The 11,936-nt window shown below is 41.5% G+C and overlaps 1 pseudogene; it reads left to right on the forward strand.

Annotated features, from left to right (window-relative positions):
* The first annotated feature begins 379 nt into the window (after nucleotides 1–379).
* Nucleotides 380–1,145, forward strand: LOC121835511 (annotated as a pseudogene).
* Nucleotides 1,146–11,936: the final 10,791 nt, after the last annotated feature.

The following is an 11,936-nucleotide window of genomic DNA, read 5'->3' on the forward strand; positions in this document are numbered from 1 at the left end:
TACAAACTGTAAACGATGATATACTCCCTTCATTCTTAGGCTGACAGTGCAGTAGAAGCTAGGTGCTCCTTGAACCTTTCGCCATGCGATTTCGTTCCCGTCCATACCTCTGCACAGGGAGCTGGGTCAGGCGATAAAAGGGAAGCGCTTGGTTGATCCGGCTAGCACGTAGCTCCTGCCGCACCCTCAGCTTAAAGGCCAACGTACACAACTCGGTTTTCTGCAGAGAAAATAATCCTCTTCGCGGCTTCCTCTCCTAAGCTGAAAGAACGACCGTGTTAGAGGTAGTTGAAAGGTGGAAAGGATAGGAAAGGGAGAGAGAGGAAAAGTAGAAAGCGCGAAGTGTACGTCAGCCTTTAAGGGTGAATGGAGTACAGAGATGGCGCGGGAGGGTCGGTAGTTAACAAAGTTTAGAACAATAACGTGAAGGGAAAGGACGCAAAAGGAGACTGAACAAGCACGTCTCCTTCACTAAATCCCTTACCTTATGTAGTACAGTAATCGATATAGTTAAGCACCACAACACGCTCGGCGTAATTTTCTCAAAACATCTGTCGTGGGATCGCCATATTGAAAATTTGGTCAGCAGGTTGTGCAGAGTCATTGGAGTTGTTAGAAGATTCCGCTCAATATTGCCTATTAACATTAAACTCTTGATTTATCATGCGCTTTTCCGGTCTCATATAAATTATAGTCACCTCGTGTGGGGCACAACAACAAGTTAGAATTTAAACAAAAACTTTTACTTAGAAAATTGCTACGAGTCATCTGTGAGGTACACTACCTGTATCACACTATAGCGCTCTTCGAAAAATTCAGGATTATTGCTTTTTGAAAAAATGTACTGGTCTCGTCTTTTGTGTGCTTTCCTTTTTGCATCAAGTGAATTCATTGAATTTGGTTTTCGCACCTCGGCCTTAAATGAAAAGGATATCCCGATCAGAACGTGCTGCTCTGAGATATGGTATGTTCCTCATTTTCGCACGAATCATGCTCTACACTCTCTTCGACATATGCTACCTTCTCCACTCAACAGGTACCATCAAGGGAACATAGATATGTACTCTCCTACTAGAGCTGAATTGTATGTGTTCTATCTAATGCTGATGTATCTGTGTGACATTTTTTTTCTCGCTTTTGCATAATATGCCTGCTGCCCTACGTTTCTGCGCTCTCAGATGTTTACTCTGCTTATTGTTACTGTATTACATACAGAACTAGTTGGTAAACGAAACTCTATATGCTGTATAACGAAGCTTTCCAATGTATCGCACTTTTCCGACAGATTCCTATGCCTGTTTTGCTTTAGGGCCCCACACCCAGTCAAGTTACCGTATGGTAGCTTTTCGTCTGGAGGCCCGCCAGAGTAAATTTTTGGAAATAAAGATTTCATTTCATTTCAAACGTTGATAATCGAGGTCAAGTAGTGCTGAGTACGCGGCTTCTGTGCGACTCTAGTTACATGTGGTAATGTGGACGTCTAGGAAGCCATCAGAAATGCCCATTTGCATTTGATTTTTATTTGATTACCCGCTTTGTTCTGTTTCGGTAGTGCTGTTGCCATGGTAGGGGTGTGGTACAGGGTCTCATGCTTGCAATACCGTCTATATTTCGAAGAAGGTAACATGCTTGCAATACCGTCTATATTTCGAAGAAGGTGCTTCTTTGTAAACGAAGTATATATATGATCCTTACGAGTGTCGCGATTGTATACATTTCTTGTGAGCAGCAACGCTAGCTTACAAAACATTTAACATCTATTTTGTATAAATTTTATTTGCGTCCGATTAAATGTTCCTGGATTCAAATGTGAAGCTCTTTTCTTTTTATAAACTTTATATTTTTTAAACGAAAATATAAGTCATCACAGCCTTAATTTTTTTGGTTTGAAATGGGAGCGGTTCACTAGTGAAGGCAGTACAAGTACAGTGTAGAACAGTAAATTGACACTGAATATGTACATAAAGAAAATAATGGACAATTAATTTTTCGAAGTGCCATTACAGGGTAGCTTGATTTTGTTCAGTGTAGAAAGGTCATAGAAACAAAGGAAGACTTTATTCGAGAAACGTGCTACGAAGGAGTGCTGCTGAGATGAGATGCCGGGTTCATTATAATTAAGGTTCCTTGTTTCCGAACAAATTAAAAAACAACGCCAATAAAATATTTGCTACTTCGGGATGATCCGATAAACTCCGAATTTTGATGTACAAATGGAAAAAAAGAGACGCCGTATTTTAGATTTAAGTATGGACAGGCCTCAGGGTCAACGATATTTAGAAAAAGTCACCCCTCTTTACTTTCGAATCTGGGGACACTAAAAAAAAGTATCTTGCCTCTTATCTCGCTAAGCTTCATCAGGACAACAGGTCTTTCGGGTCACAGCAAAAGCCACTGTTCCAGTTTCGAGTATGGGCCATAATATTTGCACTTCTAAGAGGAGAGAGGGGTTGTGTTTGTGTAACAGTGAAAGTTGTGCACCTTTGAGATTTTATGGAAGGAGAAAGAGGAGGCGAGCGGTTGACGCTTTTATTGCACCATTTACCACCCAACTCCGCGCAGCCACGGAGCACGTTGATGTAGAGGATAAGGTGAATGCGAGCTTCCTATCTAATACCTCACGGAGTTTATTCATTTTAAGTTTTCTACATTTATCCAAGCAACACTCGTTTGCAATTTTTGTTGGGGGACAAATTAGTATTGCCAGTGGCATTGGCGACAACAAATCCAGCTGAAGAGAGATTAGTTAATAAAAGCTCGTTCTTTTAAATCTAGATATAGTTAAGCCCAGATATTAATAATATTATAAATAAAAAACTGCAAAATTAAGCTCCGGATGACGGAAAATTTAAAAATGAAAAAATAAAAATCCCGATCAGCTCCGGCCAAAGTAAACTCCGAAAAACATCTTCCGGGATTGGCGAAAATAAAATCCGAAAATACGGAATCCTAATTATAATACACTTGACATTAAATAAGTTTCTTTTGGATAAACACTCAATTATTTTCACTCGTTTCTATAATCAAATGCAGCATAAGAAACATATTACCTGTTATATGTTTCAGTAATTAACTGTGATTATGTGCGTGGCATGATTTGTACAACTCGCGAATTAATTTCAGATTTCTCAAAAGTACTTTGAATTCTATAAAACTACGATATATGATTATAGCTTTATTGCATGGATTGGCCAGATTAATAATGCACAGAGAATACACTATAGGCCGTTGGCGCCATTCCACTTAGACTAAATTTCCAGTGTGTCAACATTCAAATAAAATATTTGATTGACGTTTGGGGTGGTTTGGTATCGGCCGGTATCGGTATCTGATGGCAGGTTGCATGTACATTACATTAAATGTTGCTATGCACCCTATTTAAATAACAAAAGTGAGCAGAGTTTGCCGGATTTGTTAGACAAAACATCGTGCGAAGCACTCTTTTTAATGATCGATGGCAACGAAGCTGTAAATCTTAGCTGCCCCAGTAATCAACGGTTATTACATGTGGTGTCTACTTAATCTCGCGAACAGTGAATTCGCGAATCTTTTTACTTGCAATATTTAAAACTACTTTTTTCCACTAGTGTTGCATGGAGCAGATTACAAACCTACAGCCCGCGTCGCAAAACCTAACTTAAGCAAAGTAAACTAGAATTCTGGCTCATATAACCAAAAAGTCATTCGATTTTTGTTTACAGCTTATTTTATATTGAAGCATTTTTTTATGTTTTGATGAGTCGTTTATTACTTAGTTTGATGAGTCTAGTAGGACCGAAAATATTCACCGTGCATCTCTTAAAGAAAAACTTTTGATGGTGCAATTTCCGTTATGGCCCTGGGATTTGCAACTCACTGGAATGAGAATTCGAGTAAGTTCTAACGAAATATTTTTTTTGCTTGGCAAAAAATAAGTTGAACTATGGGAACGCGCGACGAAATGACGCTGCGCCGAACTTTTTAATGTTTACAAGCGATGTCATACTAAAAAGAAAGTGTGGTTGGCACCTCCCAAAATGAGCTCGTCCCTTTGCGGTTGGTGAACAGGGCATGGGGATCTTTCTGCTTTCTAGATAAAATCTTGATTTCGCTAGCTTCTGCCTTAACGACACAAAGTATCTTAGGTTTCCTTTTTTATTTTAGTTGAGACAGCTCTAGCCTCACTTAGGCTAGAGCTATCTCAACATAAACAAGCCTCACTTGAGGCTTATTTGGCAGTTCGGACTGTCTGCGGGCCAAAAAAATTGTTTAAACTAGCTCCACTCATATAGGCTTTTCAATACCAAACTTCCATTAAGAGTGTGCCTTCTAAGATAAAAAAAAATAAGAGCGACTTTTGTGGATACACAAATTTGAGTTTTTACCCCCTTTAAGGCATACACGAATGTTCATACTGGTGATCCGTATATCTTCGTTATACTCAAAAACTTACTAGTTTGCCGGAATGAAAGTTAAGATATGGAATCTTACCATTACTCAGTCCTGAGATATACAAGTACCATCTTCACTTTGATAGTAGACTATTCGGTGCTGGTATACCCCCTCGGTATAATAAATATCCTAAGAACTTGACGGCGCAGAGTGAGCCGACACCCATAATTAAACGAGTAAAAAACATGGTGCTTGTTGCAATGGGTCTGTCAGTATCTTCAAGAGTTAATCAAAACGCAGTGTTACCTGGTGACAAGCAAAAGGAGTCCAAAGTCGGGAGCGTCTTCAATGACATATACATATATGACTTAATAGGTGAGAAAATCTTCGACTTACTGATATCTTGAAGGTCGGTGGCGACAGGTCGACGTTACTTCCAATTTAAAGGGAAGTACACGTTCTTGATGGATGATAATAATCCCATGATTTTGATTGATTTTTAATAAAACAAAAAAGCAAGAAGCTTTACTCTTTAGAATGTTACTTGGGTGAAATCTGTGATTCCCGCTACATCTTTTTGGGGGGGGGGCGGGGTTGTTTTTCTGTTGTTGTTGTTTTTTTGGAGGGGGGAGGGAATCAGAAACCTCATAACGCATATAAAAAGAATGAGCATATATATCTTTGGTTTAACATCCAAATTTAAAATAAATTTAAGCGTGTAAAACTATGAAAATCACTTGCGACCTTATAACAGGCGCGAACCAACTTGTTTTCGTTGCTATGAATGCCTAATTTTTTTTTACATATATTCCTCGTGTTATGATAACGTCATGATTCCTTGCGTTCATGGCTGTCATTTTTGTACTGGTTATTTTCGTATTTTCAATTTGATTGTTACGTATACATAATTTTCTTCTAAAGCGGTAGCAGAGACTGTATAGTCTCCGCTACTGCGTTGGAAGCAAATTATGCAGTCAACCACGAGGGGGCTATGAGTCGCAATCTCTTATTTAAGAGATCGCGTCTTATAGCGCCATATTTGTTGCGTACCAAAAGGCGGCAAATCAAAGACGTCTTGGGTGGTGCATGCCTACAGAACTTTAACTCACGTATGAAGCGAATCACAACTATCTTTGATTATAGGAAGAAAAAAGGCCCGAGGCTCTAAGAACATTCATGGGAAGTAAGAAAGCTTCACGATGTGTTAGCCGCGATGACATATGCAACCGAATTCTGGACACTTTGTAAAAAAAACTTACTACTTACGCGATATTTTTATATAACCAATCAGTCACATTTCGTGCACATGTCTTATGTTCCGGGGAGGGTGAAAAAAACCTGGCAAGGAGTAAAGTTGTTAAGAAAGGTTCAAGAAAGGGCTTTTCTGATTGAAGGAGAAAATGACCGGAGGAAGGCGGGAGGGGGGGGGGGGGGTGGGGGGGAAGGGAGGAGGCGGGGGGTTTCTAGGCACACGTTTTTACGTTGAATGAATTATTTTGTGCTATAATGTTTAAATGGCGACGGAATTGAGTTGAATCACGCGCACACACGCACGAATAAAGCATGCACGTGTGAATCCATCCTCCGCAAATGGCAAAAACTTTGTTTTTTCAGTGCCGTTTGAATTAAGCGTTACGATTTGGATGCCTACGTTGCAAGCTTTTCTCCACCGGAAAACATGACGACAGTTTCATGCCCAGTCAAATATCGTTGTGTCCAAAACACCTTAAAGGCCGACGTACAACCTCGGTTTTCTAGAGGGAGGATAATCCTCTCAAAGCCTTTCTCCTAAGCTGCGAGGGGAGCCACGTAGGGGCAGTGTAAAAAGTGGAGAGGATATAGGAAAGGAGCAGGCGATCATAAGTGGAAAACCCGACCTGTACGTCGGCCTTTAAGCGGAAAGCGTGTTGCCCAAGACGACGATGGCAGAAGAGTGGAACCCGTGCAACACCAGGATTTTTTTCTCTTTTTCTGCCGTCCCCTTGATTTTGACGATTTTCCTCTAAACGTAATATTCTCCATACAATCCCCATTTTTTCTGATGTATTTATCAATTCTTCTTCGCCGTTCTTTCAATTTATTTTCATTTTCAAAAATGTTTGCTTCGTTTACCTAGAGTCAACACAACAAAGATCCTGCTATTCTGTTTATTTAGTTAGCCGACTTCCAGAAGCCGCGTTTCCCCAGAAACTTAATTGCAAAAACCAAGCATTTTTCATAGTCCTGGGGGCTAATGCATGTTTCAGTATCCGCATCTTGAATCTCATTAACCTTATGTACTCTTACTTTCCCTCACTCTATATCTTTCTTTTCTTCGCGATCCTTGTTTCCTGCTCGTTTTTTTACTGCAGTTTGTTTCTCTAGTACATTCAGATTTTTCAATTGCTTATGCAGATTTTCGGTGGAAAAAAATAAGCAGGGGGACTTTTGATTTTTTTATGGAATCCACTACATGGTTTCACTTTCAACGCAACTCATAAACGAGCATTCGACAACTGCCGCTCTTACATGCAAGGTACACATGAAGAGTTTTAGTTTTTTTTTTTTTTTTTTCAGGTTACAACAGTTTGGTTGGTGAAATCTGCATGGGAATTTCGAGGCAAGCCGCAGCGGAAATGGCGGAAAAAACGTTCACTCTTTGGATGTGACCGAAACTTCAACACGACATCTCAGCCCACGAGATTTTCGCTGATGTAAAATCTTGCGCATTTATGTTGAAACTTTGCAGGACGAATAAGAAAGGACTAGAAGTAATGTAAGTGTGTTTTAGAGCGCAGCTTTTAGGCACCAGTTTCCGGCTTGAGCGGCATCGCTGTCGGCGTAACCGCGTAGTGCATTATGGGTAACTTTCCCCGCTAAATTCAGCCAAAAATCTTGCCCCCTAAATTTAGCGGAAAATTTTCCCCGCTAAAGTTAGCGGAAATATTTCCCCGCTAAATTTAGAGGACAAATTTCCCCGCTAAATTTAGCGAAGAATTTTCTCCGACAAATTTAGCGGAAAAATTCTCCCGCTAAATTAAGCGGAAACATTTTCCCGCTAAATTTAGCGGAACAAGTTTCTGCTACCGTTAGCGGGAAATTTTCCGCGCTAAATTTAGCGGGAAAAACTCTCCGTTCAATTTAGCGGAAAATTTTTCCTCTAAATAGGAGGCGAGCAGGAGAGGAGGAGGGGCATACCCTCCTTTCCGTACCTTACCTTCTTCCTCCTCAAGAGCTGCACTCTAATTCGGCGTTACAGAGGATTGTAAGCGTCTTCCATTTTTTTTTCATTTTGTATTTAAAACTGGAGCTACTATTGCAGAAGCTTCCATAGCCACTGACAGGATGAGAAGTACATAGCGTCTCTTTCTGATACCCTGTTTCCAGCACGTGCTTGTGGGCGTCTTTCCTACTTTGGGTTGGCGTGCAGGATCAAACTTCACGAGGCGCCGCTCCGTTATCCGAGGTGGAAAGCTCTCGATAGAGGCGGGAAAACTGAAAGATTTCCCTACTCAATAACTAATGTGAGTGTATTGTTGTTGTTGTTGTTTTTTATTTCCAACATGACATTGCCAACCCACTATGACGTTGCAGTTTTCTGTTTGGTTTTAAATATGGTGGGCCGATTTTAAAGATGGCAGAAAGGTGAGCAAGGTGTAAAATTGTAAAAGGTACACCAACAATGGGTAGCCTTTCGGAACTGGACTGGTAAGGGGACGGCTGTACATTCGTTTTTTTTTTTTTTCGGTGTTCAACATTTTTTTAAACATGTCCTATATCAATATATATGCACGTTTCTATAACATTCTATTTACCGGTGTTGTGGCGTTTGAAGATACACATGGTGATCACTACACACGATCAGAATTTAAAATTTTGCCAATGCAGAAATACGATTAATGCGGCACCACAAAGCTTGCCTCGAAACAGGCATAGCTTACAGAAAACCAGAAATTGTGCTCGGGTTCATAGTGAAAGCTTAGTTGGGAAGGAGGTATTGCTTCATAGCAGGTACTGCATTTGTTTCCTTAGCACCATCTCGCGCTTGTATTCTTCCACGCGCCTCGATAGTGTCGACGTGGAGCTTTATCAAAACGTGCATTGAGGGCACGTCCGCTGAACACCGCGTTCATTGTCAGAGGAGACTATGCGAAGAGCAATTCGTCTGGTTCTTGCGCAGGGGTTGCGGTGACATCGTAACACCGAGGTCTGACTAGCTCTGCTCGGAAGGATAGTGGGTAGACCTCAGTGTAGCTGGAATTGAGGTCTACGCAGGATCCTTCCATCAGAGCACATAAGAGCTCGACGGTATGATGTCAATGCAACCCCAGCTGAAGAAGAAGACGCACTTGTGCTCCGCATAGTGACTGCGTACTTGATAAACGTTGTGCGTGACGAGCATCGTGAATCTAGCCATGAAGGCTATGGATGCGTTTGTGCAATATGTCATTTGTTTATTCCGAATAACTTGTATTACCTGATTTATTTATTTATTGCTCAATTCATTCATTGATTTCACCTAGACCCCTTTCGAAAGATTACCATATGTTGGCTGCTGCGGAATCAGTGCACTATGGCTGACTAAAAGCAGTACGTCACGGCACACTTTATTCGTTTAATTGAATTAGAAGGCAAAAGACACCCACAAAAAAAGTGGCCAGCGCAACGGCATTGCGCTTTCGACGCCGTTTGATTGACTCTTGGTCTCCTTTGCATTGGCCTCGCTCCGACGTTCTCTGTGTTATGCAAAGTCTCGCAGGTTCTACGATGTCACTTGTTCCGCCATTACGCAGTGGTACCGAACTTCTCATTTTTGGCACGTAATTTTCAAAAGGAGTCCATTAGTCAGCAGCCATTTATGACGTGTTTTCAATTGATACGAAAGCCGAAGTCAATACAAGATTCTTTGACAATTTGGGCCAGACGCTGTGTTTCTGAAGGTGTCAGTAACTCTATGTGAAAGAAACAGATTCACGACCACTCAGCCTCATTGTCTTTACATTGCAGGATATTGATTGTACGTGTAACAATTAATGAAAACATTAAAAAAGAGATGAGAAAAGACTAGTGTGAGGCAGAGTAACGGTGAAGAACAACCTTGTAAATAATAACATGAAATAAAAAAAAAAGCAAAAGAGGTGATAAAAAGCAAAACTAAAAAAGGAAGGGGGGGGGGTTCTGGGAAAGGAAAGTATGGGAGGTGGAGTTGTGAAACGCGCTTGAAATGCGAAACCATTCCCCCGTTCGTAGGGTTCTCGGTTGCCGTCGGTTTTGCCAGCTCAGTGTCACCCGATCGAGACCAAATATCGGGCGCGATCGGACCCCGACGCCCATGGACCCGATCCAGTTTCAACAATTTCTTTTATCGGAGCATTTCCTCCACTCCCTCTACGGAGACCTCCATGCCTGCACACACTGACGTTTCGGCGGAGAGGGAACAAGCGCCACTCGAATCCCGAGTCCGATCAAGTTACTCGTCAAAGGTGTCGTTAGTTTTCTCTCTTTCTTCTGCCTCTTTTTGTCTTTGTTTATTTGTCTCTCTTTGCTTTGCCTCTCGCGGACGTTTGCCTTCCACTTCAGTTCGCATATCCTTGGTTCCCACTTGGGTGAATCATTCCGCGTTTCATGCCGCTTTCAGCTTTCGCGTGCAAGAAATGAGGCAGATTAAATGTTGTCGACATATAGGGTGTTTCTAATCCTGACCCTGAGCTTCAATATGAGTGGGAAAACGATGGCACCTTTCAGTAGGGAACTCAAATTACACAATATGCCTAAACGTTCATTTCCATAAACAAGTATCATGACGCTCGGCTGGAACGGTGGACTGTTACATATAGGGCAGATGTATACGGAGGTTAGAGGCCCGTAGAGACTTTTACTAAAGTACGAATACAGCATCCCTTTCAGGTAAAACGAAGAATGCTTCTTTGTAATTGGGATCCCGACTTAACCTCGAACCGTGCACCCAAATGAGGCGGCCCAATTCTCAAGCCAGGACGTTCCCTGGTTATCATACATTGTTGCCAAGTGCCTCTCGCTGAAGCGTTCACCACTCACCTGAGACTAAATTATGATTTCTAAAACACACCTGAGTTGTCTTCGGCTGAAAAAGAGCCCGAACAATTAAATAAAACATAGGAAAATAAAATATAAACATTATAATAAGTACCAAGGCGCTTATTAGAATGCGCCAGAAGCCGTATGACCATTGCTACAACAATGGCTGCGTTAGAGGCAGCTCTGGCCTCTACAACATGCTCGATCGTTATAAAGTCAGCTGAAACCCTTAAACATGCCCCATCCTGCAATATTTGATGCTACGATTTTGTGGATACCCCCTCCTGCGTTCTGAAACAGTCAGTGCGTCGCTGACGTTGGCCGTCGGCGATGCAGCAGACGCCGCCATCTTGTCCTCGCGCGCCCCAACGACGTGAGTCTAGCACTCTATAACATAGCAGAACCGTTACGCGGCGCCAGCATCGCTCAAGGTGTCAGCGCACAGGAGCCTTTCTTGCAAACGTGTAGCACACAAACTTTTTCTTATCTATGGTCTCTTTATAACAATCCCTCCTTTCGTTCCTCCTTCCGTGTCCCTGTCTCTCTTCCCTTCGCTCACCATTTTTCTATCTTCTTTAGCAATGCTTGTCTTTTTTTTCCACTCTCCCTTTTTGACGCCCTCCCTTTCACTCACATTTATTTTTGTTTTTTCGTCTCCCATATCGCCCTTCTCTCTGCCTGTCGCGTAGATCGGTTCAGAATCGACAGAAAACAAGTTTCTCCCAGTTACTGTGTAAACACTCTGCGAGTAGCGAGTGCCCGTCTGAGGACGTCAACGACTATGCTAAAAAAACACTAGAACGAAAAAAAAAAAGCAGAAAGATTTTTTTTTCACTCTCACTATTTCTCTTTTAAACAAAAAAAAAACATACAACGATAATGGCACACAAAAAGAAGAGCAAAACGTTTTGATTTCCCGAGGGCGGCTGTATGGCGGAGTCAATAAAAAAAGTAAAAAAACCAACATAATACATTAAAGCAATTTTTTTTTTTCCTTTACAATGGAGGGGGTGGGGAATGTTAGAAACGCATCCGGTTACTCCGGGGAAAAAACTGTAGACTGCTGCTTAGGAGGGGAATACCACTTAAGTGGATTGCGCAGATAACGGGACGGCCTCACCGTCAGCTGTACTTGATGCTATAGAGAAGATTTGCGATGAAACTCAAGTTGGAGGTCCAGTATGTACCGCCCCTCGCTCAATCGAACAGGGTATAGTCGCGTGAACTGCTTAGCGGCGGTCAACTTTGATTTTCATTTTTCGTCATTGTGGGTTTTCAGTTCCCCGCGTTTTCCAAACGTTTCCTCTCCAATTATTTAATTTTCCATTTCCGCGTGTTGCGTAGCTTGCTCAAAATCTTATTTCAGTGTTCGTTTGTACGTTTTCGTAACCTTGCTTCTAACTTTTTTCTTTTTCTTTTCGTTTTTTTTTTTTTTTTTTTTCGAACAGCGTAACGTCTTTCATTACAATTCGTGAGCAGTGTTTTATACGGTCTTGGGTAAGTTACTTTTAAAAAGTAACTCGTTACAG

This window comes from Ixodes scapularis, unplaced genomic scaffold (genome assembly GCF_016920785.2).
Source record: "Ixodes scapularis isolate PalLabHiFi unplaced genomic scaffold, ASM1692078v2 PGA_scaffold13__105_contigs__length_92229423, whole genome shotgun sequence".
In the NCBI taxonomy this organism is placed as follows: domain Eukaryota; kingdom Metazoa; phylum Arthropoda; class Arachnida; order Ixodida; family Ixodidae; genus Ixodes; species Ixodes scapularis.